At 48.6% G+C, this 19,514-nt stretch overlaps 14 non-coding genes across 14 annotated transcripts; 9 read left to right on the forward strand and 5 right to left on the reverse strand.

Annotated features, from left to right (window-relative positions):
• Positions 1–51: 51 nt before the first annotated feature.
• On the forward strand, positions 52–215 carry LOC138058405 (U1 spliceosomal RNA). Its single transcript, XR_011133931.1, has one exon. It is a non-coding gene; the product is annotated as a U1 spliceosomal RNA (small nuclear RNA).
• Positions 216–1,191: 976 nt separating this feature from the next.
• LOC138058579 (5S ribosomal RNA) lies at positions 1,192–1,310 on the reverse strand. The gene has a single exon (XR_011134076.1). It is a non-coding gene; the product is annotated as a 5S ribosomal RNA (ribosomal RNA).
• Positions 1,311–6,019: 4,709 nt separating this feature from the next.
• On the forward strand, positions 6,020–6,187 carry LOC138058464 (U1 spliceosomal RNA). The gene has a single exon (XR_011133986.1). It is a non-coding gene; the product is annotated as a U1 spliceosomal RNA (small nuclear RNA).
• Positions 6,188–7,165: 978 nt separating this feature from the next.
• LOC138058342 (5S ribosomal RNA) lies at positions 7,166–7,285 on the reverse strand. The gene has a single exon (XR_011133874.1). It is a non-coding gene; the product is annotated as a 5S ribosomal RNA (ribosomal RNA).
• Positions 7,286–7,552: 267 nt separating this feature from the next.
• On the forward strand, positions 7,553–7,746 carry LOC138058528 (U2 spliceosomal RNA). Its single transcript, XR_011134046.1, has one exon. It is a non-coding gene; the product is annotated as a U2 spliceosomal RNA (small nuclear RNA).
• Positions 7,747–7,940: 194 nt separating this feature from the next.
• On the forward strand, positions 7,941–8,104 carry LOC138058438 (U1 spliceosomal RNA). Its single transcript, XR_011133961.1, has one exon. It is a non-coding gene; the product is annotated as a U1 spliceosomal RNA (small nuclear RNA).
• Positions 8,105–9,079: 975 nt separating this feature from the next.
• Positions 9,080–9,198, reverse strand: LOC138058580 (5S ribosomal RNA). Its single transcript, XR_011134077.1, has one exon. It is a non-coding gene; the product is annotated as a 5S ribosomal RNA (ribosomal RNA).
• A 267-nt stretch (positions 9,199–9,465) lies between these two features.
• Positions 9,466–9,656, forward strand: LOC138058517 (U2 spliceosomal RNA). Its single transcript, XR_011134035.1, has one exon. It is a non-coding gene; the product is annotated as a U2 spliceosomal RNA (small nuclear RNA).
• Positions 9,657–9,850: 194 nt separating this feature from the next.
• LOC138058444 (U1 spliceosomal RNA) lies at positions 9,851–10,013 on the forward strand. The gene has a single exon (XR_011133967.1). It is a non-coding gene; the product is annotated as a U1 spliceosomal RNA (small nuclear RNA).
• Positions 10,014–10,991: 978 nt separating this feature from the next.
• LOC138058348 (5S ribosomal RNA) lies at positions 10,992–11,109 on the reverse strand. The gene has a single exon (XR_011133880.1). It is a non-coding gene; the product is annotated as a 5S ribosomal RNA (ribosomal RNA).
• A 266-nt stretch (positions 11,110–11,375) lies between these two features.
• LOC138058500 (U2 spliceosomal RNA) lies at positions 11,376–11,568 on the forward strand. The gene has a single exon (XR_011134019.1). It is a non-coding gene; the product is annotated as a U2 spliceosomal RNA (small nuclear RNA).
• A 203-nt stretch (positions 11,569–11,771) lies between these two features.
• On the forward strand, positions 11,772–11,935 carry LOC138058451 (U1 spliceosomal RNA). The gene has a single exon (XR_011133974.1). It is a non-coding gene; the product is annotated as a U1 spliceosomal RNA (small nuclear RNA).
• Positions 11,936–12,917: 982 nt separating this feature from the next.
• Positions 12,918–13,036, reverse strand: LOC138058581 (5S ribosomal RNA). Its single transcript, XR_011134078.1, has one exon. It is a non-coding gene; the product is annotated as a 5S ribosomal RNA (ribosomal RNA).
• A 269-nt stretch (positions 13,037–13,305) lies between these two features.
• Positions 13,306–13,503, forward strand: LOC138058542 (U2 spliceosomal RNA). The gene has a single exon (XR_011134059.1). It is a non-coding gene; the product is annotated as a U2 spliceosomal RNA (small nuclear RNA).
• The last annotated feature ends 6,011 nt before the right edge of the window (positions 13,504–19,514 follow it).

Genomic DNA, 19,514 nt, shown 5'->3' on the forward strand with positions numbered 1-19,514 from the left:
TGGTATGCGCAGACAAGTTGCGTTTTGCGGTCCCGGAGAGGCTGAAAAGGCATACTTACCTGACGCGGGAGGCACTGTGATCAGGGAGGCAGTCCTCTCAAGGTGAGGCTCTTTCATTGCACTTCGATTGGGTTGACCCTTGCGATTACCCCAAATGTGGGTAACTCGAGCGTATAATTTCTGGTAGTGGGGACCTGCGTTCGCGCTAGTCCCCGCACCAAACCCCGGTGGCAAAGTTGGCTAATGGGAAGGTTTGTTGGTAACGTTTCAGGCAGGGCAGGGAAGGAGATGCGGTGGCGGTGTAAGGACTAAGGAAGGTGAGTTGTATTTGTGAAGTCCACTGCTGAAATTGTAGGTGAATGTTCCGTACTTGGTGCACTGAAAAACTGTGATTTCATTTCTCTCATTCTTGGCCGTACAGAGAGGGAGACGACGTGTTTATTTCAGCCGCATCGATTTCCATCGATAGACGAGTGAGACAAGAAAATGCCAGCGGGTCGAGCTCTTATCCTCGTGCATCGTTTCGAAAACGTAAGTGGATGTGTGTTTGTACTGCTCCATCGCGATAGATTTATTTTGCGTTGTGTTATGTTGCGTTCTGGAGAGCCCGTTTTGCATTGAGTAACTGAGGACCCGCCAGATCAGTTGGCGTTACATTTCTGTGGCCAACACTTTGTGGTTTCTCTATGTTATCAGTTAATTGGATTGTTATCATAAAAAGTAAATCTTTCATGGTCAGGATAGTGTCTTATCGGCCCTTTGAATACGTACTGTCCGTGTTGAGCAGGGAACAGTAAGACTTTGAAGTGCGCTACGTCACGTAAGTCACGTTTTCGCAAGATCAATGTTGTAGTGTTGTAGCCTTCGTTGTATACATATCATCCGGGCTAGGTTAACTTCCATCTAATGCATAACAGTGCATGCATTTTTTACTTGTCGTATCCTGTTCTTTGCTCACACGAAAAGATACGTTTCATGTCATAAACGTTGGATTGATAAGGTCTCGCGCGCACGCGCTCCCTTGGGAATACAAGTTCCACTTTCTCGTGTGAATTAATTTGTTTTTGTCGTATGTCTCATCTTTGACATATCGTTGGCATGTTGTGTTCAAAAAACCTGGTTTGGAATGTTCTTTCATTGAAGGAAACTGAGATTTTTTGAGATAATCAAGTGTACAGAAGGAAAAAGGGAAGCCTACAACACGGGGTATTCCCAGGCGGTCTCCCATCCAAGTACTAACCCCGCCCGACAGGGCTTAACTTCGGTGATCGGACGAGAACCGGTGTTTTCCCTGTGGTATGGTCGTAGACAAGTAATTTGCCGTGAAAATTAACTTTGTTATAAGGGAAAATGAAAACGAGGTCAGAGCAAGCACAATGTGCATTTGTCCTCTTGCCGTCAACGCAAGTGCCATGCAATGCTGGTGCTGCTGCCCACTGTACAAGAGCGATCGTTGTGTGCGCCTCGCTTTCAGGTTGGCTTTGGGCATTCCTTCCTTGGCACGGATTGTAATCGGACCACCATATCTCGTGGCCATGAGACTGGGAGCACCTTGTCCGCCGTGAGCATTTACGGGCATCGGCCAAAAGTACTGAGATTCTGTTAAAAAATTACAAAATGTTAAAAACCACCAAGTGGTGGCACTTTATGTAAAGTGGCTGAGAATACAGGTGTGCGTCGTAAGGGGTACTGTTTGCTAGTGGTGGTACCGACAGTCTTGTTTCTTCGGGTGTTTCCTCCATCCTCCCAATCTGTTGAACCTTTGGAGGTGGAAATGGTTGAGGTATCCACTCCTCGTAAACGCGGTTGTGATTCCGTTGAGAACCTCCTCTGATAGCTCTTCTGTTACTCCTTCCCGGAAGGCTCTTACAAAGGTGGCTAAGAAGAGCGGAGCTGCGCCCTCTTCTACTAAATCGAAGACTCGTGCTTCAGCTGATACTGTCAAGTCTGCGAAGCACGAAGGTTTGCCTGATGTGTCGTTTTCCCTCCCCCAACGCAAAGCACGTACATAGTTACTCTTTTACTGTACTCCATTATGGCTCTGTCAGTTGTCTCAATTAACGTCAACGGTCTGCGAGACCAGTCTAAGCGAGCTGGGTTTGTACAGTGGCTTCATTCCTTGCCTGTTGTTTCCTGATGTAGTGTGCCTCCAAGAGGCCCACTGCATCTCCCTCAGTGAGTGTCAGTCCTGGTTTCCAGTCATCTGGTCTTTCCGTTGTGGTGTCTCCGGCTCTAATAAGTCCTTGTGGTTGTATGTTTTTGTTTTCGTCCAGTGTTGTCCCTTGTTAAATCTCTTCCTCTGATAGTTGTGGTCGGTTTTTGTTATGTGAGTTTTCTTTGCGTGGCGCTGTGTTCAGGGTTGCTTGCATTTATGCTCCCAATCGTAACCCTGATCGTGATGCCTTCCTGGACGGGGTCTCTTCCCGATTAGACCCTTCAGTTCCCACCCTCCTCGCCGGCGATTTTAATACCGTCTTTGATCGCGCTGCTGACCGTGTGGGCTCCGTGGTCGGTGATACCTCGCGTGAGAGTGTTGTTGCCCTTGGTCGTCTTTTTGACGATGTCTGTTGTATTGATATTTGGAGATACCTCCATCCGTCTTCCTCCGCCTTTACCTGGACTAAGGCGGATGGCTCTATCTCCTCCCGTATAGATCTAATTGGGTGCCCTTATGTCTGGGTTGCGTCTCTGTCTCTGTTTGTGAAATTCTTCCGTGTCCGTTTTCAGACCATTGTGCTGTGTCCTGCTCTCTTACTGTTCCTGACGTTATTCCTCCTGGTCCGGGGCTTTGGAAGCTTAATACCTCAGTCCTGGAGGAGGAGGAGTACTGGTCTGTCGCCTTATTTCTGACTTTTGGGCCGATTGGAAGGACTGTAAGCTCTGTTTTTCCTCTCTTTCCAAGTGGTGGGATTCCGGTAAAGCAAAGATCGAAGGGCATTACGGTATCTTACTGTGTGCGCCGGTCGCAGAAAGAATCTTGGTCACGCGATTTGTTGGCTAGTTGGCGGCACACCTCAAGGCACGGCTTGATGCTGGTTGCCTGTCTGTTTTAGGTGTTTATCGATCCACCCTTGAACAGCTTTCCGCCTATGACATCAGGGCTGCTCAAGGTGCCCAAGTACGGTCACGTGTGTCCGATGGGTTGAGGAGGGCGAAGTCTCATCGGCGTACTTTTTTCGTTTAGAGAAGAAACGGTCTGCTGACCGGTGGGTTTCTGCGCTTCGGAACCCTGATGGGTCCATTGTTTCAACACCTTCTGATCTGTGTTCTTCGTTCGCCACTTTCTACTCCTCTCTTTTTTTACTGCCTGTCCTACGGATTCCGCCGCTCAAGATATTCTTCTCAGTAATGTGTCCCTCGTCCTTTCATCTGCCCAAGCTGATCTTTGTGAGGGCTTTCTGACTCTTGAGGAGTGTCATCGTGCCCTTGTTGGCATGGCTCGTCGTAAAGCCCCGGGGTCCGATGGCCTCTCCCATGGAGTTTTAACTTGAAATTCTGGGACGTCCTTGGGTCTGATTTAGTGGAGGTCTTGAATTCGTGTTATCTGTCTGGTTCTATGTCTTTGTCTCAACGGCGGGGTCTCATATCCTTAATCTTTAAGAAGGGAGATCGGTTGGACGCTCGTAACTGGCGCCCCATCTCCCTTCTCAACGTCGACTATAAGCTTGCTTCTCGTGTTTATTGCTGGGCGCCTTCTCAAAGTTATCCATCTGGTTTGTTAGTGAGGATCAGACCTGCGGTGTTCCTGGCAGGTTTATTGGCGAGAATGTTGCTCTTTTGCGTGATGTGGTTGCCTTTGCCACGGAATCTGACATCCCGTTGCCGTTCTCTCCTTAGACCAGGAAAAGGCCTTTGATAGAGTGGATTGGTCATTTATGTGTGCTACTTTGTCGAGGATGGGTTTTGGCCCATCTTTTGTCCGTTGGGTTGTTCTGTTCTATTCTGCTGTCCAAAGCTCTGTAGTTGTTAATGGTTATCTGTCTCGGTTTTTTCCTTTGTCTCGTGGCGTGCGTCAGGGCTGTCCTTTGTCTCCATTATTGTATGTTCTAGTTTCTGAAGTGCTTGCTGTTAACATTCGTGCCAATCCACGTATCATTGGTCTTTCTGTCCCCGGGCCCCCGCGGGCCCTGTCTCCGATCTCGCAGTACGCCGATGACACCTCTCTCATTGTCACGTCTGATATTGCCATTGCTGCTATTTTTGAAGTTTATGCTCTTTTTGAAAGGGGTTCTGGTGCTAAGCTTAATCAGGGATCCAAATCCAAGGGATTGTGGCTCGGTTCGTGGTCTGGCAGGACTGACCCCCCTGTCACCCTGGACTGGGACCTCGGCCAAGATCAAAGTGCTGGGCGTCTTTATTGGGCCTGGGAATTTGGAGGAAGTGAACTGGCGTCCTAGGATTGATGCCGTGGAGAATGTGCTGGCTTCTTGGAGGCAACGCTCCCTGTCCTACGGCGGGAGAGCTCTCGTCATCAACGCCTTGGCCCTTTCTAGGGTTTTGGTACATTGCCTCCCTAATTCATGTCCCCCCTTGGGTTTCTTCCGAGCTTTGTAAATTGGTTTTTGGGTTTTTTTGGAAGGGCAAACGCGATCTGGTTTCTCGTGCTGTTGTTGTTCAGCCTACATCTGCTGGTGGGTTTTTCTGTCATTGATCTTCGTCTTAAGGTTTCTGCGCTTCTTGTCCAGTGGGTTCGGCGTTTCACTGTTTTCTCCGCGTAGTTGGGTCCATTTCTTTTCCTTTTGGTGTGATTCTCGTTTTGGTGTCCCTGCTCTTGATGTTGTTCTGTCCCGTCCTGAGGCCTTTTCCTCCAAGTCCCTCCCCCCGTTTTACTCTGCTCTTCTGTCTGCTTGGCGTTTGGTTGGTGGTTCCTTTTCCCGTCGGCGTCGTTCCTCCCTTGTCATTGCGTCTTTGTCCCCTCATCATGTTTGCTGCTGTTTCCTCTATCTCTGCAAATTCTGTTTATTTGTTTTTGCTGTCTGAGGATCGTCCGACTCCCCATTGTGTTGACAAGTTTTTTCCTTTGTATGGCTATACTCTCTACTGGCCTTCGACCTGGTCCCAATTGTTCTTCTTCAATCTTGACCGCCCAGTGATCGATCTCAACTGAAAGGTCGCCATGGCGTGTTGTACACTGCCGATCGCCTTGTCGGTTTTTGGGTACTCGGTCGACCCTTCTTGCTTTTTGCCGTCTTGCCTCTGAATGTCCTTCTCACTTGTTTTTCTCCTGCCCTCTTGCTCATAGTGTTCTTTCATGGTTACAGTCTCTATTGTTTGGTTTTTTCGTCTTCGTCCCCTTCTTTGGTTTGCCGTCACGTGCTGTTTGGTTTTTGACCCGGCTGAGATCCGTCGAGTTCCTCGTGTTTTCGTGTACATCCTAGGTTGTCTGTAAGTATTTTATCTGGCTCGCTCGGAATGACTTTCGTTTCCGTAATGTGCCGCCCGGTGCTCTCGATGTCATCGCAAAGGTCCGCTCTCGTGTCAAGTTCAATCTACCTCTCCTTTTTAAGCGTTTCAAGTCCCCCCGTCGTCTACGTTATTTTCATCGTCAGTGGGGTGCGTCTGGCATTATCGGCTCTGTTTGCAATGGTCGTTTTTCTCTGTCCCAGTTCTAGTCCCATTGTCGCCCCAAGCTGTTGCTGTCTCGCGGCGTACCTACTCCTGTTAGGATGAGTCTTTCTGACTGGCGTCCTTGTCAGGTCTGCCATTCGCCGCTGCACAGTTCGGTTGTTTTTGTTTTGTCCTGTAGTCCTTCGTCCTGTTGGTTTGCTTGTTTGTTTGTTTGATGTGGAAATGCCATTCTCGAGTGTAAGTCGGACGAGGCGTCTCGTGAATGCTTTTCTTCGTTAGTTTTGTTTTTTTTTTTTGTTTGTAGGGGCGGGGTTCGATTCCCCGGTGACGTTTGACGTGCTGGTGCACCCCCGTTTGAGGCGAACCATTGTTGTTGATGGATGAGTCTGAATGTCTGGCAGCCATTGCACTCACCCTACCGGGGGGCTGCCATTCGCCTTAAACATAAAAAAAACTTACCTGACGCGGGAGGCACTTGGTGATCAGGGAGGCAGTCCTCTCAAGGTGAGGCTCTTTCATTGCACTTCGATTGGGGTTGACCCTTGCGATTACCCCAAATGTGGGTAACTCGAGCGTATAATTTCTGGTAGTGGGGACCTGCGTTCGCGCTTAGTCCCGCACCAAACCCCGGTGGCAAAGTTGGCTAATGGGAAGTTTGTTGGTAACGTTTCAGGCAGGGCAGGGAAGGAGATGCGGTGGCGGTGTAAGGACTAAGGAAGGTGAGTTGTATTTGTGAAGTCCACTGCTGAAATTGTAGGTGAATGTCCGTACTTGGTGCACTGAAAAACTGTGATTTCATTTCTCTCATTCTTGGCCGTACAGAGAGGGAGACGACGTGTTTATTTCAGCCGCATCGATTTCCATCGATAGACGAGTGAGACAAGAAAATGCCAGCGGGTCGAGCTCTTATCCTCGTGCATCGTTTCGAAAACGTAAGTGGATGTGTGTTTGTACTGCTCCATCGCGATAGATTTCTTTTGCGTTGTGTTATGTTGCGTTCTGGAGAGCCCCGTTTGCATTGAGTAACTGAGGACCCGCCAGATCAGTTGGCGTTACATTTCTGTGCCAACACTTTGTGGTTTCTCTATGTTATCAGTTAATTGGATTGTTATCATAAAAAGTAAATCTTTCATGGTTCAGGATAGTGTCTTTATCGGCCCTTTGAATACGTACTGTCCGTGTTGAGCAGGGAACAGTAAGACTTTGAAGTGCGCTACGTCACGTAAGTCACGTTTTCGCAAGATCAATGTTGTAGTGTTGTAGCCTTCGTTGTATACATATCATCCGGGCTAGGTTAACTTCCATCTAATGCATAACAGTGCATGCATTTTTTACTTGTCGTATCCTGTTCTTTGCTCACACGAAAAGATACGTTTCATGTCATAAACGTTGGATTGATAAGATCTCGCGCGCACGCGCTCCCTTGGGAATACAAGTTCCACTTTCTCGTGTGAACTATTTTGTTTTTGTCGTATGTCTCATCTTTGACATATCGTTGGCATGTTGTGTTCAAAAAACCTGGTTTGGAATGTGTCTTTCTTTCATTGAAAGAAACTGAGATTTTTTGAGATAATCAAGTGTACAGAAGAAAAAGGGAAGCCTACAACACGGGGTATTCCCAGGCGGTCTCCCATCCAAGTACTAAACCCCGCCCGACAGGGCTTAACTTCGGTGATCGGACGAGAACCGGTGTTTTCCCTGTGGTATGGTCGTAGACAAGTAATTTGCCGTGAAAATTAAACTTTGTTATAAGGGAAAATGAAAACGAGGTCAGAGCAAGCACAATGTGCATTTGTCCTCTTGCCGTCACGCAAGTGCCATGCAATGCTGGTGCTGCTGCCCACTGTACAAGAGCGATCGTTGTGTGCGCCTCGCTTTCAGGTTGGCTTTGGGCATTCCTTCCTTGGCACGGATTGTAACGGACCACCATATCTCGTGGCCATGAGACTGGGAGCACCTTGTCCGCCGTGAGCCATTTACGGGCATCGCTTCTCGGCCTTTTGGCTAAGATCAAGTGTAGTAATCTGTTCTTATCAGCTTAATATCTGATACGGCTGCTCATCGAGCAGCTCATATATTAAACTGATTTTTGGAACTGGGCCGTGGAAAAGAGGCTTGCCTCGTCCCGGCCACGGGTTGCCTCGGTATAGCACTACCTCCGAGCGTGGCCCACTTCCCTCTGGGGAAGAAATAATCAAGTGAAAGCAGAAAAAGTGACCAAGCAACCAACCTTCACATTCTCTTCTCTTTTCTAGGTAGCATAGCAGCGAGTGGACAGCACGACACGACAGGACGAGGAGCACGTGACCTCCATTACCACATGGTATGCGCAGACAAGTTGCGTTTTGCGGTCCCGGAGAGGCTGAAAAGGCATACTTACCTGACGCGGGAGGCACTGTGATCAGGGAGGCAGTCCTGTCAAGGTGAGGCTCTTTCATTGCACTTCGATTGGGTTGACCCTTGCGATTACCCCAAATGTGGGTAACTCGAGCGTATAATTTCTGGTAGTGGGGACCTGCGTTCGCGCTAGTCCCCGCACCAACCCCGGTGGCAAAGTTGGCTAATGGGAAGGTTTGTTGGTAACGTTTCAGGCAGGGCAGGGAAGGAGATGCGGTGGCGGTGTAAGGACTAAGGAAGGTGAGTTGTATTTGTGAAGTCCACTGCTGAAATTGTAGGTGAATGTTCCGTACTTGGTGCACTGAAAAACTGTGATTTCATTTCTCTCATTCTTGGCCGTACAGAGAGGGAGACGACGTGTTTATTTCAGCCGCATCGATTTCCATCGATAGACGAGTGAGACAAGAAAATGCCAGCGGGTCGAGCTCTTATCCTCGTGCATCGTTTCGAAAACGTAAGTGGATGTGTGTTTGTACTGCTCCATCGCGATAGATTTATTTTGCGTTGTGTTATGTTGCGTTCTGGAGAGCCCGTTTTGCATTGAGTAACTGAGGACCCGCCAGATCAGTTGGCGTTACATTTCTGTGGCCAACACTTTGTGGTTTCTCTATGTTATCAGTTAATTGGATTGTTATCATAAAAAGTAAATCTTTCATGGTCAGGATAGTGTCTTATCGGCCCTTTGAATACGTACTGTCCGTGTTGAGCAGGGAACAGTAAGACTTTGAAGTGCGCTACGTCACGTAAGTCACGTTTTCGCAAGATCAATGTTGTAGTGTTGTAGCCTTCGTTGTATACATATCATCCGGGCTAGGTTAACTTCCATCTAATGCATAACAGTGCATGCATTTTTTACTTGTCGTATCCTGTTCTTTGCTCACACGAAAAGATACGTTTCATGTCATAAACGTTGGATTGATAAGGTCTCGCGCGCACGCGCTCCCTTGGGAATACAAGTTCCACTTTCTCGTGTGAATTAATTTGTTTTTGTCGTATGTCTCATCTTTGACATATCGTTGGCATGTTGTGTTCAAAAAACCTGGTTTGGAATGTTCTTTCATTGAAGGAAACTGAGATTTTTTGAGATAATCAAGTGTACAGAAGGAAAAAGGGAAGCCTACAACACGGGGTATTCCCAGGCGGTCTCCCATCCAAGTACTAACCCCGCCCGACAGGGCTTAACTTCGGTGATCGGACGAGAACCGGTGTTTTCCCTGTGGTATGGTCGTAGACAAGTAATTTGCCGTGAAAATTAACTTTGTTATAAGGGAAAATGAAAACGAGGTCAGAGCAAGCACAATGTGCATTTGTCCTCTTGCCGTCAACGCAAGTGCCATGCAATGCTGGTGCTGCTGCCCACTGTACAAGAGCGATCGTTGTGTGCGCCTCGCTTTCAGGTTGGCTTTGGGCATTCCTTCCTTGGCACGGATTGTAATCGGACCACCATATCTCGTGGCCATGAGACTGGGAGCACCTTGTCCGCCGTGAGCATTTACGGGCATCGTTCTCGGCCTTTTGGCTAAGATCAAGTGTAGTATCTGTTCTTATCAGCTTAATATCTGATACGCTGCTCATCGAGCAGCTCATATATTAAACTGATTTTGGGAACTGGGCCGTGGAAAAGAGGCTTGCCTCGTCCCGGCCACGGGTTGCCTCGGTATAGCACTACCTCCGAGCGTGGCCCACTTCCCTCTGGGGAAGAAATAATCAAGTGAAAGCAGAAAAAGTGACCAAGCAACCAACCTTCACATTCTCTTCTCTTTTCTAGGTAGCATAGCAGCGAGTGGACAGCACGACACGACAGGACGAGGAGCACGTGACCTCCATTACCACATGGTATGCGCAGACAAGTTGCGTTTTGCGGTCCCGGAGAGGCTGAAAAGGCATACTTACCTGACGCGGGAGGCACTGTGATCAGGGAGGCAGTCCTCTCAAGGTGAGGCTCTTTCATGCACTTCGATTGGGTTGACCCTTGCGATTACCCCAAATGTGGGTAACTCGAGCGTATAATTTCTGGTAGTGGGGACCTGCGTTCGCGCTAGTCCCCGCACCAAACCCCGGTGGCAAAGTTGGCTAATGGGAAGGTTTGTTGGTAACGTTTCAGGCAGGGCAGGGAAGGAGATGCGGTGGCGGTGTAAGGACTAAGGAAGGTGAGTTGTATTTGTGAAGTCCACTGCTGAAATTGTAGGTGAATGTTCCGTACTTGGTGCACTGAAAAACTGTGATTTCATTTCTCTCATTCTTGGCCGTACAGAGAGGGAGACGACGTGTTTATTTCAGCCGCATCGATTTCCATCGATAGACGAGTGAGACAAGAAAATGCCAGCGGGTCGAGCTCTTATCCTCGTGCATCGTTTCGAAAACGTAAGTGGATGTGTGTTTGTACTGCTCCATCGCGATAGATTTCTTTTGCGTTGTGTTATGTTGCGTTCTGGAGAGCCCGTTTTGCATTGAGTAACTGAGGACCCGCCAGATCAGTTGGCGTTACATTTCTGTGGCCAACACTTTGTGGTTTCTCTATGTTATCAGTTAATTGGATTGTTATCATAAAAAGTAAATCTTTCATGGTCAGGATAGTGTCTTATCGGCCCTTTGAATACGTACTGTCCGTGTTGAGCAGGGAACAGTAAGACTTTGAAGTGCGCTACGTCACGTAAGTCACGTTTTCGCAAGATCAATGTTGTAGTGTTGTAGCCTTCGTTGTATACATATCATCCGGGCTAGGTTAACTTCCATCTAATGCATAACAGTGCATGCATTTTTTTACTTGTCGTATCCTGTTCTTTGCTCACACGAAAAGATACGTTTCATGTCATAAACGTTGGATTGATAAGATCTCGCGCGCACGCGCTCCCTTGGGAATACAAGTTCCACTTTCTCGTGTGAACTATTTTGTTTTTGTCGTATGTCTCATCTTTGACATATCGTTGGCATGTTGTGTTCAAAAAACCTGGTTTGGGAATGTTCTTTCATTGAAGGAAACTGAGATTTTTTGAGATAATCAAGTGTACAGAAGGAAAAAGGGAAGCCTACAACACGGGGTATTCCCAGGCGGTCTCCATCCAAGTACTAACCCCGCCCGACAGGGCTTAACTTCGGTGATCGGACGAGAACCGGTGTTTTCCCTGTGGTATGGTCGTAGACAAGTAATTTGCCGTGAAAATTAACTTTGTTATAAGGGAAAATGAAAACGAGGTCAGAGCAAGCACAATGTGCATTTGTCCTCTTGCCGTCAACGCAAGTGCCATGCAATGCTGGTGCTGCTGCCCACTGTACAAGAGCGATCGTTGTGTGCGCCTCGCTTTCAGGTTGGCTTTGGCATTCCTTCCTTGGCACGGATTGTAATCGGACCACCATATCTCGTGGCCATGAGACTGGGAGCACCTTGTCCGCCGTGAGCATTTACGGGCATCGCTTCTCGGCCTTTTGGCTAAGATCAAGTGTAGTATCTGTTCTTATCAGCTTAATATCTGATACGCTGCTCATCGAGCAGCTCATATATTAAACTGATTTTTGGAACTGGGGCCGTGGAAAAGAGGCTTGCCTCGTCCCGGCCACGGGTTGCCTCGGTATAGCACTACCTCCGAGCGTGGCCCACTTCCCTCTGGGGAAGAAATAAATAATCAAGTGAAAGCAGAAAAAAAGTGACCAAGCAAACCAACCTTCACATTCTCTTCTCTTTTCTAGGTAGCATAGCAGCGAGTGTGGACAGCACGACACGACAGGACGAGGAGCACGTGACCTCCATTACCACATGGTATGCGCAGACAAGTTGCGTTTTGCGGTCCCGGAGAGGCTGAAAAGGCATACTTACCTGACGCGGGAGGCACTGTGATCAGGGAGGCAGTCCTGTCAAGGTGAGGCTCTTTCATTGCACTTCGATTGGGTTGACCCCTTGCGATTACCCCAATGTGGGTAACTCGAGCGTATAATTTCTGGTAGTGGGGACCTGCGTTCGCGCTAGTCCCCGCACCAAACCCCGGTGGCAAAGTTGGCTAATGGGAAGTTTGTTGGTAACGTTTCAGGCAGGGCAGGGAAGGAGAGATGCGGTGGCGGTGTAAGGACTAAGGAAGGTGAGTTGTATTTGTGAAGTCCACTGCTGAAATTGTAGGTGAATGTTCCGTACTTGGTGCACTGAAAAACTGTGATTTCATTTCTCTCATTCTTGGCCGTACAGAGAGGGAGACGACGTGTGTTTATTTCAGCCGCATCGATTTCCATCGATAGACGAGTGAGACAAGAAAATGCCAGCGGGTCGAGCTCTTATCCTCGTGCATCGTTTCGAAAACGTAAGTGGATGTGTGTTTGTACTGCTCCATCGCGATAGATTTCTTTTGCGTTGTGTTATGTTGCGTTCTGGAGAGCCGTTTTGCATTGAGTAACTGAGGACCCGCCAGATCAGTTGGCGTTACATTTCTGTGGCCAACACTTTGTGGTTTCTCTATGTTATCAGTTAATTGGATGTTTTATCATAAAAAGTAATCTTTCATGGTCAGGATAGTGTCTTATCGGCCCTTTGAATACGTACTGTCCGTGTTGAGCAGGGAACAGTAAGACTTTGAAGTGCGCTACGTCACGTAAGTCACGTTTTCGCAAGATCAATGTTGTAGTGTTGTAGCCTTCGTTGTGTATACATATCATCCGGGCTAGGTTAACTTCCATCTAATGCATAACAGTGCATGCATTTTTTACTTGTCGTATCCTGTTCTTTGCTCACACGAAAAGATACGTTTCATGTCATAAACGTTGGATGATAAGATCTCGCGCGCACGCGCTCCCTTGGGAATACAAGTTCCACTTTCTCGTGTGAACTATTTTGTTTTTGTCGTATGTCTCATCTTTGACATATCGTTGGCATGTTGTGTTCAAAAAAAACCTGGTTTGGAATGTTCTTTCATTGAAGGAAACTGAGATTTTTTTGAGATAATCAAGTGTACAGAAGGAAAAAGGGAAGCCTACAACACGGGGTATTCCCAGGCGGTCTCCCATCCAAGTACTAACCCCGCCCGACAGGGCTTAACTTCGGTGATCGGACGAGAACCGGTGTTTTCCCTGTGGTATGGTCGTAGACAAGTAAATTTGCCGTGAAAATTAAACTTTGTTATAAGGGAAAATGAAAACGAGGTCAGAGCAAGCACAATGTGCATTTGTCCTCTTGCCGTCAACGCAAGTGCCATGCAATGCTGGTGCTGCTGCCCACTGTACAAGAGCGATCGTTGTGTGCGCCTCGCTTTCAGGTTGGCTTTGGGCATTCCTTCCTTGGCACGGATTGTAATCGGACCACCATATCTCGTGGCCATGAGACTGGGAGCACCTTGTCCGCCGTGAGCATTTACGGGCATCGCTTCTCGGCCTTTTGGCTAAGATCAAGTGTAGTATCTCTTTCTTATCAGCTTAATATCTGATACGCTGCGCTGCTCATCGAGCAGCTCATATATTAAACTGATTTTTGGAACTGGGCCGTGGAAAAGAGGCTTGCCTCGTCCCGGCCACGGGTTGCCTCGGTATAGCACTACCTCCGAGCGTGGCCCACTTCCCTCTGGGGAAGAAATAATCAAGTGAAAGCAGAAAAAGTGACCAAGCAACCAACCTTCACATTCTCTTCTCTTTTCTAGGTAGCATAGCAGCGAGTGGACAGCACGACACGACAGGACGAGGAGCACGTGACCTCCATTACCACATGGTATGCGCAGACAAGTTGCGTTTTGCGGTCCCGGAGAGGCTGAAAAGGCATACTTACCTGAACGCTGTGCTTGGCCGGAGGCCCTACCATTTTGGTTGCGTGGTTCTTCGGTTCTTTCTGCGTGGTTGGTGTTTCCTTTTGGCGTCCGCCTTTTGGATTTTTGGTTCGTCTTCACAGGCAGCCATTTTGGTCACCCATCCTGTTTCTTGGCCATCTACGAGCTCGCTGGTTTTTGGCCCTTTGGATTTGTGGTGAGTGGGGCTTTTGCCCTTTCCCGGGTCTAGCCGGTCCCCTTTCTTACTTTTTTTTTCTTAATAGCCATGTCTCGCCTTTTTAGGCGCACTGTTATTCTCGATGTGTCAGGTTTTTCTGAAGAGCGTGATCTCAACTATATTGCTGAGAAAATTTGTTCAACCTTAAGGATGAGTCCATTAAGACTACGGTCCTAAGTAATGACTCTTTATCTGTAGATGGCGTCCCTTGTCCTGTACGGGGTGGGGGTCCCAGACCTGAAAACGTCCTCATTTTCCGTTGTCCATTTGAGGTCGAACACTCTGTTCTAAAAGAAGTCATGTCTCAGTATGGGACTGTCCATGGGATCCAGCATAGGTCCTGGTTGCATCTTGATGGTGTCATGGATGGCTCCCGTGTCGTTCGTATGACTCGTGCTCGCGGCATCTCGCGTACTATTCTTGTTAAGGACCATCAATGTAAAGTATGGTATAAAGGGATGCCGATTTCTTGCGATATTTGTTCGGGCTCTCACAAAGCCCAGGATTGCCCCTACAAGGGCGTCTGCATGCGGTGCCGCCAACCTGGCCATGTCCAGCGCGACTGCACCAATGCACCAAACGCGTGGGGTACCAGTGGTAGTGGGGTGGATGCTGTGGCTAACCCCGATCCTGTAGAAGCTCAGGTGGAGGCTCCGGCTTCCCCCCTCCTGTTTTCCTCTCCTTCTGCTTTGCCTCAAACTGGTTCATCTGACTCTGAGACCGCTCCACCCTCCATGGAGGGTGTTGTTGTGTCTGCTGGTGAGGACGCCCCTGGCTCAGGCAGTGTTGCCTGCGCCACGGGCCCTGGTCCTCTCCCCTCCTGGGGATCTGCTCCCGATCTCAGCGCCAGCGAGTTGCCTCCATGTTCTGCTGATGACAATTTGGTGCGTGCATCTGGTCTCGGGAGCGATCACATGTTTAGCCCCCTGAGTGACGTTGATATCAGCAGTGAGCTGGAATCCAACGATGACTCTGAAAGTAACGTTAAGGTGCCGCAAAGTAACGGCAGCATTAGTAGTGTTAATCCTAGTGACAGTAGTGTTAAGGAACCGCCTAGTGGCGGCAATTTAAATAATGGTGGAAAAACTGGCGAAGATGCCATTAAACGTAATGATATTAGTGTGAGCTCACAAAATGGTGATAATTTAAACAATGTTAAAAGAAATACTGTTAAGCCACTGGATAATGGCAACCTAGTTAATGCAGCTGATAAAGGAGCTGCCAAAAGTACTGAGAATTCTGTTAAAAAATTACAAAATGTTAAAAAACCACCAAGTGGTGGCACTTCATGTAAAGTGGCTGAGAATACAGGTGTGCGTCGTAAGGGTACTGTTGCTAGTGGTGGTACCGACGGTCTTGTTTCTTCGGGTGTTCCTCCATCCTCCCAATCTGTTGAACCTTTGGAGGTGGAAATGGTTGAGGTATCCACTCCTCGTAAACGTGGTTGTGATTCCGTTGAGACCTCCTCTGATAGCTCTTCTGTTACTCCTTCCCGGAAGGCTCTTACGAAGGTGGCTAAGAAGAGCGGAGCTGCATCCTCTTCTACTAAATCGAAGACTCGTGCTTCAGCTGATACTGTCAAGTCTGCGAAGCACGAAGGTTTGCCTGATGTGTCGGTTTCCCTCCCCCAACGCAAAGCACGTACATAGTTATTCTTTTACTGTACTCCACTATGGCTCTGTCAGTTGTCTCAGTTAACGTCAACGGTCTGCGAGACCAGTCTAAGCGAGCTGGGTTTGTACAGTGGCTTCATTCCTTGCCTGTTGTTCCTGATGTAGTGTGCCTCCAAGAGGCCCACTGCATCTCCCTCAGTGAGTGTCAGTCCTGGTTTCAGTCATCTGGTCTTTCCGTTGTGGCATCTCCCGGCTCTAATAAGTCTTGTGGTTGTATTGTTTTGTTTCGTCCAGTGTTGTCCCTTGTTAAATCTTCCTATGATAGTTGTGGTCGGTTTTTGTTATGTGAGTTTTCTTTGCGTGGCGCTGCGTTTAGGGTTGCTTGCATTTATGCTCCCAATCGCAACCCTGATCGTGATGCCTTCCTTGACGAGGTCTCTTCCCGATTAGACCCTTCAGTTCCCACCCTCCTCGCTGGCGACTTTAATACCGTCTTTGATCGCGCTGCTGACCGTGTGGGCTCCGTGGTCGGTGATACCTCGCGTGAGAGTGTTGTTGCCCTTGGTCGTCTTTTTGACGATGTCTGTTGTATTGATATTTGGAGATACCTCCATCCGTCTTCCTCCGCCTTTACCTGGACTAAGGCGGATGGCTCTATCTCCTCCCGTATAGATCTAATTGGGTGTCCTTATGTCTGGGTTGCGTCTGTCTCTGTTTGTGAAATTCTTCCGTGTCCGTTTTCAGACCATTGTGCTGTGTCCTGTTCTCTCACTGTTCCCGACGTTATTCCTCCTGGTCCGGGGCTTTGGAAGCTTAATACCTCAGTCCTGGAGGAGGAGGAGTACTGTCGCCTTATTTCTGACTTTTGGGCCGATTGGAGGGACTGTAAGCTCTGTTTTTCCTCTCTTTCCAAGTGGTGGGATTCCGGTAAAGCAAAGATCAAGGGCATTACGGTATCTTACTGTGTGCGCCGGTCGCAGAAAGATTCTTGGTCACGTGATTTGTTGGCTAGGTTGGCGGCACACCTCAAGGCACGGCTTGATGCTGGTTGCCTGTCTGTTTTAGGTGTTTATCGATCCACCCTTGAACAGCTTTCCGCCTATGACATCAGGGCTGCTCAAGGTGCGCAAGTACGGTCACGTGTCCGATGGGTTGAGGAGGGCGAAGTCTCGTCGGCGTACTTTTTTCGTTTAGAGAAGAAACGGTCTGCTGATCGGTGGGTTTCTGCGCTTCGGAACCCTGATGGGTCCATTGTTTCAACACCTTCTGATCTGTGTTCTTCGTTCGCCACTTTTTACTCCTCTCTTTTTACTGCCTGTCCTACGGATTCCGCCGCTCAAGATATTCTTCTCAGTAATGTGTCCTCGGTCCTTTCATCTGCCCAAGCTGATCTTTGTGAGGGCTTTCTGACTCTTGAGGAGTGTCATCGTGCCCTTGTTGGCATGGCTCGTCGTAAAGCCCCGGGGTCCGATGGTCTCCCCATGGAGTTTTACTTGAAATTCTGGGACGTCCTTGGGTCTGATTTAGTGGAGGTCTTGAATTCGTGTTATCTGTCTGGTTCTATGTCTTTGTCTCAACGGCGGGGTCTCATATCCTTAATCTTTAAGAAGGGAGATCGGTTGGACGCTCGTAACTGGCGCCCCATCTCCCTTCTTAACGTCGACTATAAGCTTGCTTCTCGTGTTATTGCTGGGCGCCTTCTCAAAGTTATCCATCTGGTTGTTAGTGAGGATCAGACCTGCGGTGTTCCTGGAAGGTTTCTTGGCGAGAATGTTGCTCTTTTGCGTGATGTGGTTGCCTTTGCCACGGAATCTGACATCCCGGTTGCCGTTCTCTCCTTAGACCAGGAAAAGGCCTTTGATAGAGTGGATTGGTCATTTATGTGTGCTACTTTGTCGAGGATGGGTTTTGGCCCATCTTTTGTCCGTTGGGTTGTTCTGTTCTATTCTGCTGTCCAAAGCTCTGTAGTTGTTAATGGTTATCTGTCTCGGTTTTTTCCTTTGTCTCGTGGCGTGCGTCAGGGCTGTCCTTTGTCTCCGTTATTGTATGTTCTAGTTTCTGAAGTGCTTGCTGTTAACATTCGTGCCAATCCACGTATCATTGGTCTTTCTGTCCCCGGGGCCCCGCGGGCCCTGTCTCCGATCTCGCAGTACGCCGATGACACCTCTCTCATTGTCACGTCTGATATTGCCATTGCTGCTATTTTTGAAGTTTATGCTCTTTTTGAAAGGGGTTCTGGTGCTAAGCTTAATCAGTCCAAATCCAAGGGATTGTGGCTCGGTTCGTGGTCTGGCAGGACTGACCCCCCTGTCACCCTGGACTGGACCTCGGCCAAGATCAAAGTGCTGGGCGTCTTTATTGGGCCTGGGAATTTGGAGGAAGTGAACTGGCGTCCTAGGATTGATGCCGTGGAGAATGTGCTGGCTTCTTGGAGGCAACGCTCCCTGTCCTACGGCGGGAGAGCTCTCGTCATCAACGCCTTGGCCCTTTCTAGGGTTTGGTACATTGCCTCCCTAATTCATGTCCCCCCTTGGGTTTCTTCCGAGCTTTGTAAATTGGTTTTTGGGTTTTTTTGGAAGGGCAAACGCGATCTGGTTTCTCGTGCTGTTGTTGTTCAGCCTACATCTGCTGGTGGTTTTTCTGTCATTGATCTTCGTCTTAAAGTTTCTGCGCTTCTTGTCCAGTGGGTTCGGCGTTTCACTGTTTCTCCGAGTAGTTGGGTCCATCTCTTTTCCTTTTGGTGTGATTCTCGTTTTGGTGTCTCTGCTCTTGATGTTCTGTCCCGTCCTGAGGCCTTTTCCTCCAAGTCCCTTCCTCCTTTTTACTCTGCTCTTCTGTCTGCTTGGCGTTTGGTTGGTGGTTCTTTTTCCCGTCGGCGTTCCTCCCTTGTCATTGCGTCTTTGTCCCCTCATCATATTGCTGCTGTTTCCTCTATCTCTTCAAATTCTGTTTATTTGTTTTTGCTGTCTGAGGATCGTCCGATTCCCCATTGTGTTGACAAGTTTTTCCCTTTGTATGGTTCACTCTACTGGCCTTCGACCTGGTCCCAATTGTTCTTCTTCAATCTTGACCGCCCGGTGATCGATCTCAACTGGAAGGTCGCCCATGGCGTGTTGTACACTGCCGATCGCCTTGTCGGTTTTGGGTACTCGGTCGACCCCTCTTGCTTTTGCCGTCTTGCCCCTGAATGTCCTTCTCACTTGTTTTTCTCCTGCCCTCTTGCTCATAGTGTTCTTTCATGGTTACAGTCTCTATTGTTTGGTTTTTCGTCTTCGTCCCCCTCTTTGGTTTGCCGTCACGTGCTGTTTGGTTTTGACCCGGCTGAGATCCGTCGAGTTCCTCGTGTTTTCGTGTACATCCTAGGTGTCTGTAAGTATTTTATCTGGCTCGCTCGGAATGACTTTCGTTTCCGTAATGTGCCGCCTGGTGCTCTCGATGTCATCGCAAAGGTCCGCTCTCGTGTCAAGTTCAATCTACATCTCCTTTTTAAGCGTTTCAAGTCCCCCCGTCGTCTACGTTATTTTCATCGTCAGTGGGGTGCGTCTGGCATAATCGGCTCTGTTTGCAATGGTCGTTTTTCTCTCTCTCAGTTCTAGTCCCATTGTCGTCCCAGGCTGTTGCTGTTTCGCGGCGTACCTACTCCTGTAGGATGAGTCTTTCTGACTGGCGTCCTTGTCAGGTCTGCCATTCGCTGCTGCACAGTTCGGTTGTGTTTTTGTTTTGTCCAGTAGTCCTCCGTCCTGTTGTTTTGCTTGTTTGTTTGTTTTATGTGGAAATGCCATTCTCGAGTGTAAGTCGGACGAGGCGTCTCGTGAATGCTTTTCTTTGTTAGTTTGTCTTTGTTTTTTGTTTGTAGGGGCGGGGTTCGATTCCCCGGTGACGTTTGACGTGCTGGTGCACCCTCGTTTGAGGCGAACCATTGTTGTTGATGGATGAGTCTGAATGTCTGGTAGCCATTGCACTCACCCTACTGGGGGGCTG

This window comes from Montipora capricornis, chromosome 7 (assembly GCF_036669925.1).
Source record: "Montipora capricornis isolate CH-2021 chromosome 7, ASM3666992v2, whole genome shotgun sequence".
NCBI lineage: Eukaryota > Metazoa > Cnidaria > Anthozoa > Scleractinia > Acroporidae > Montipora > Montipora capricornis.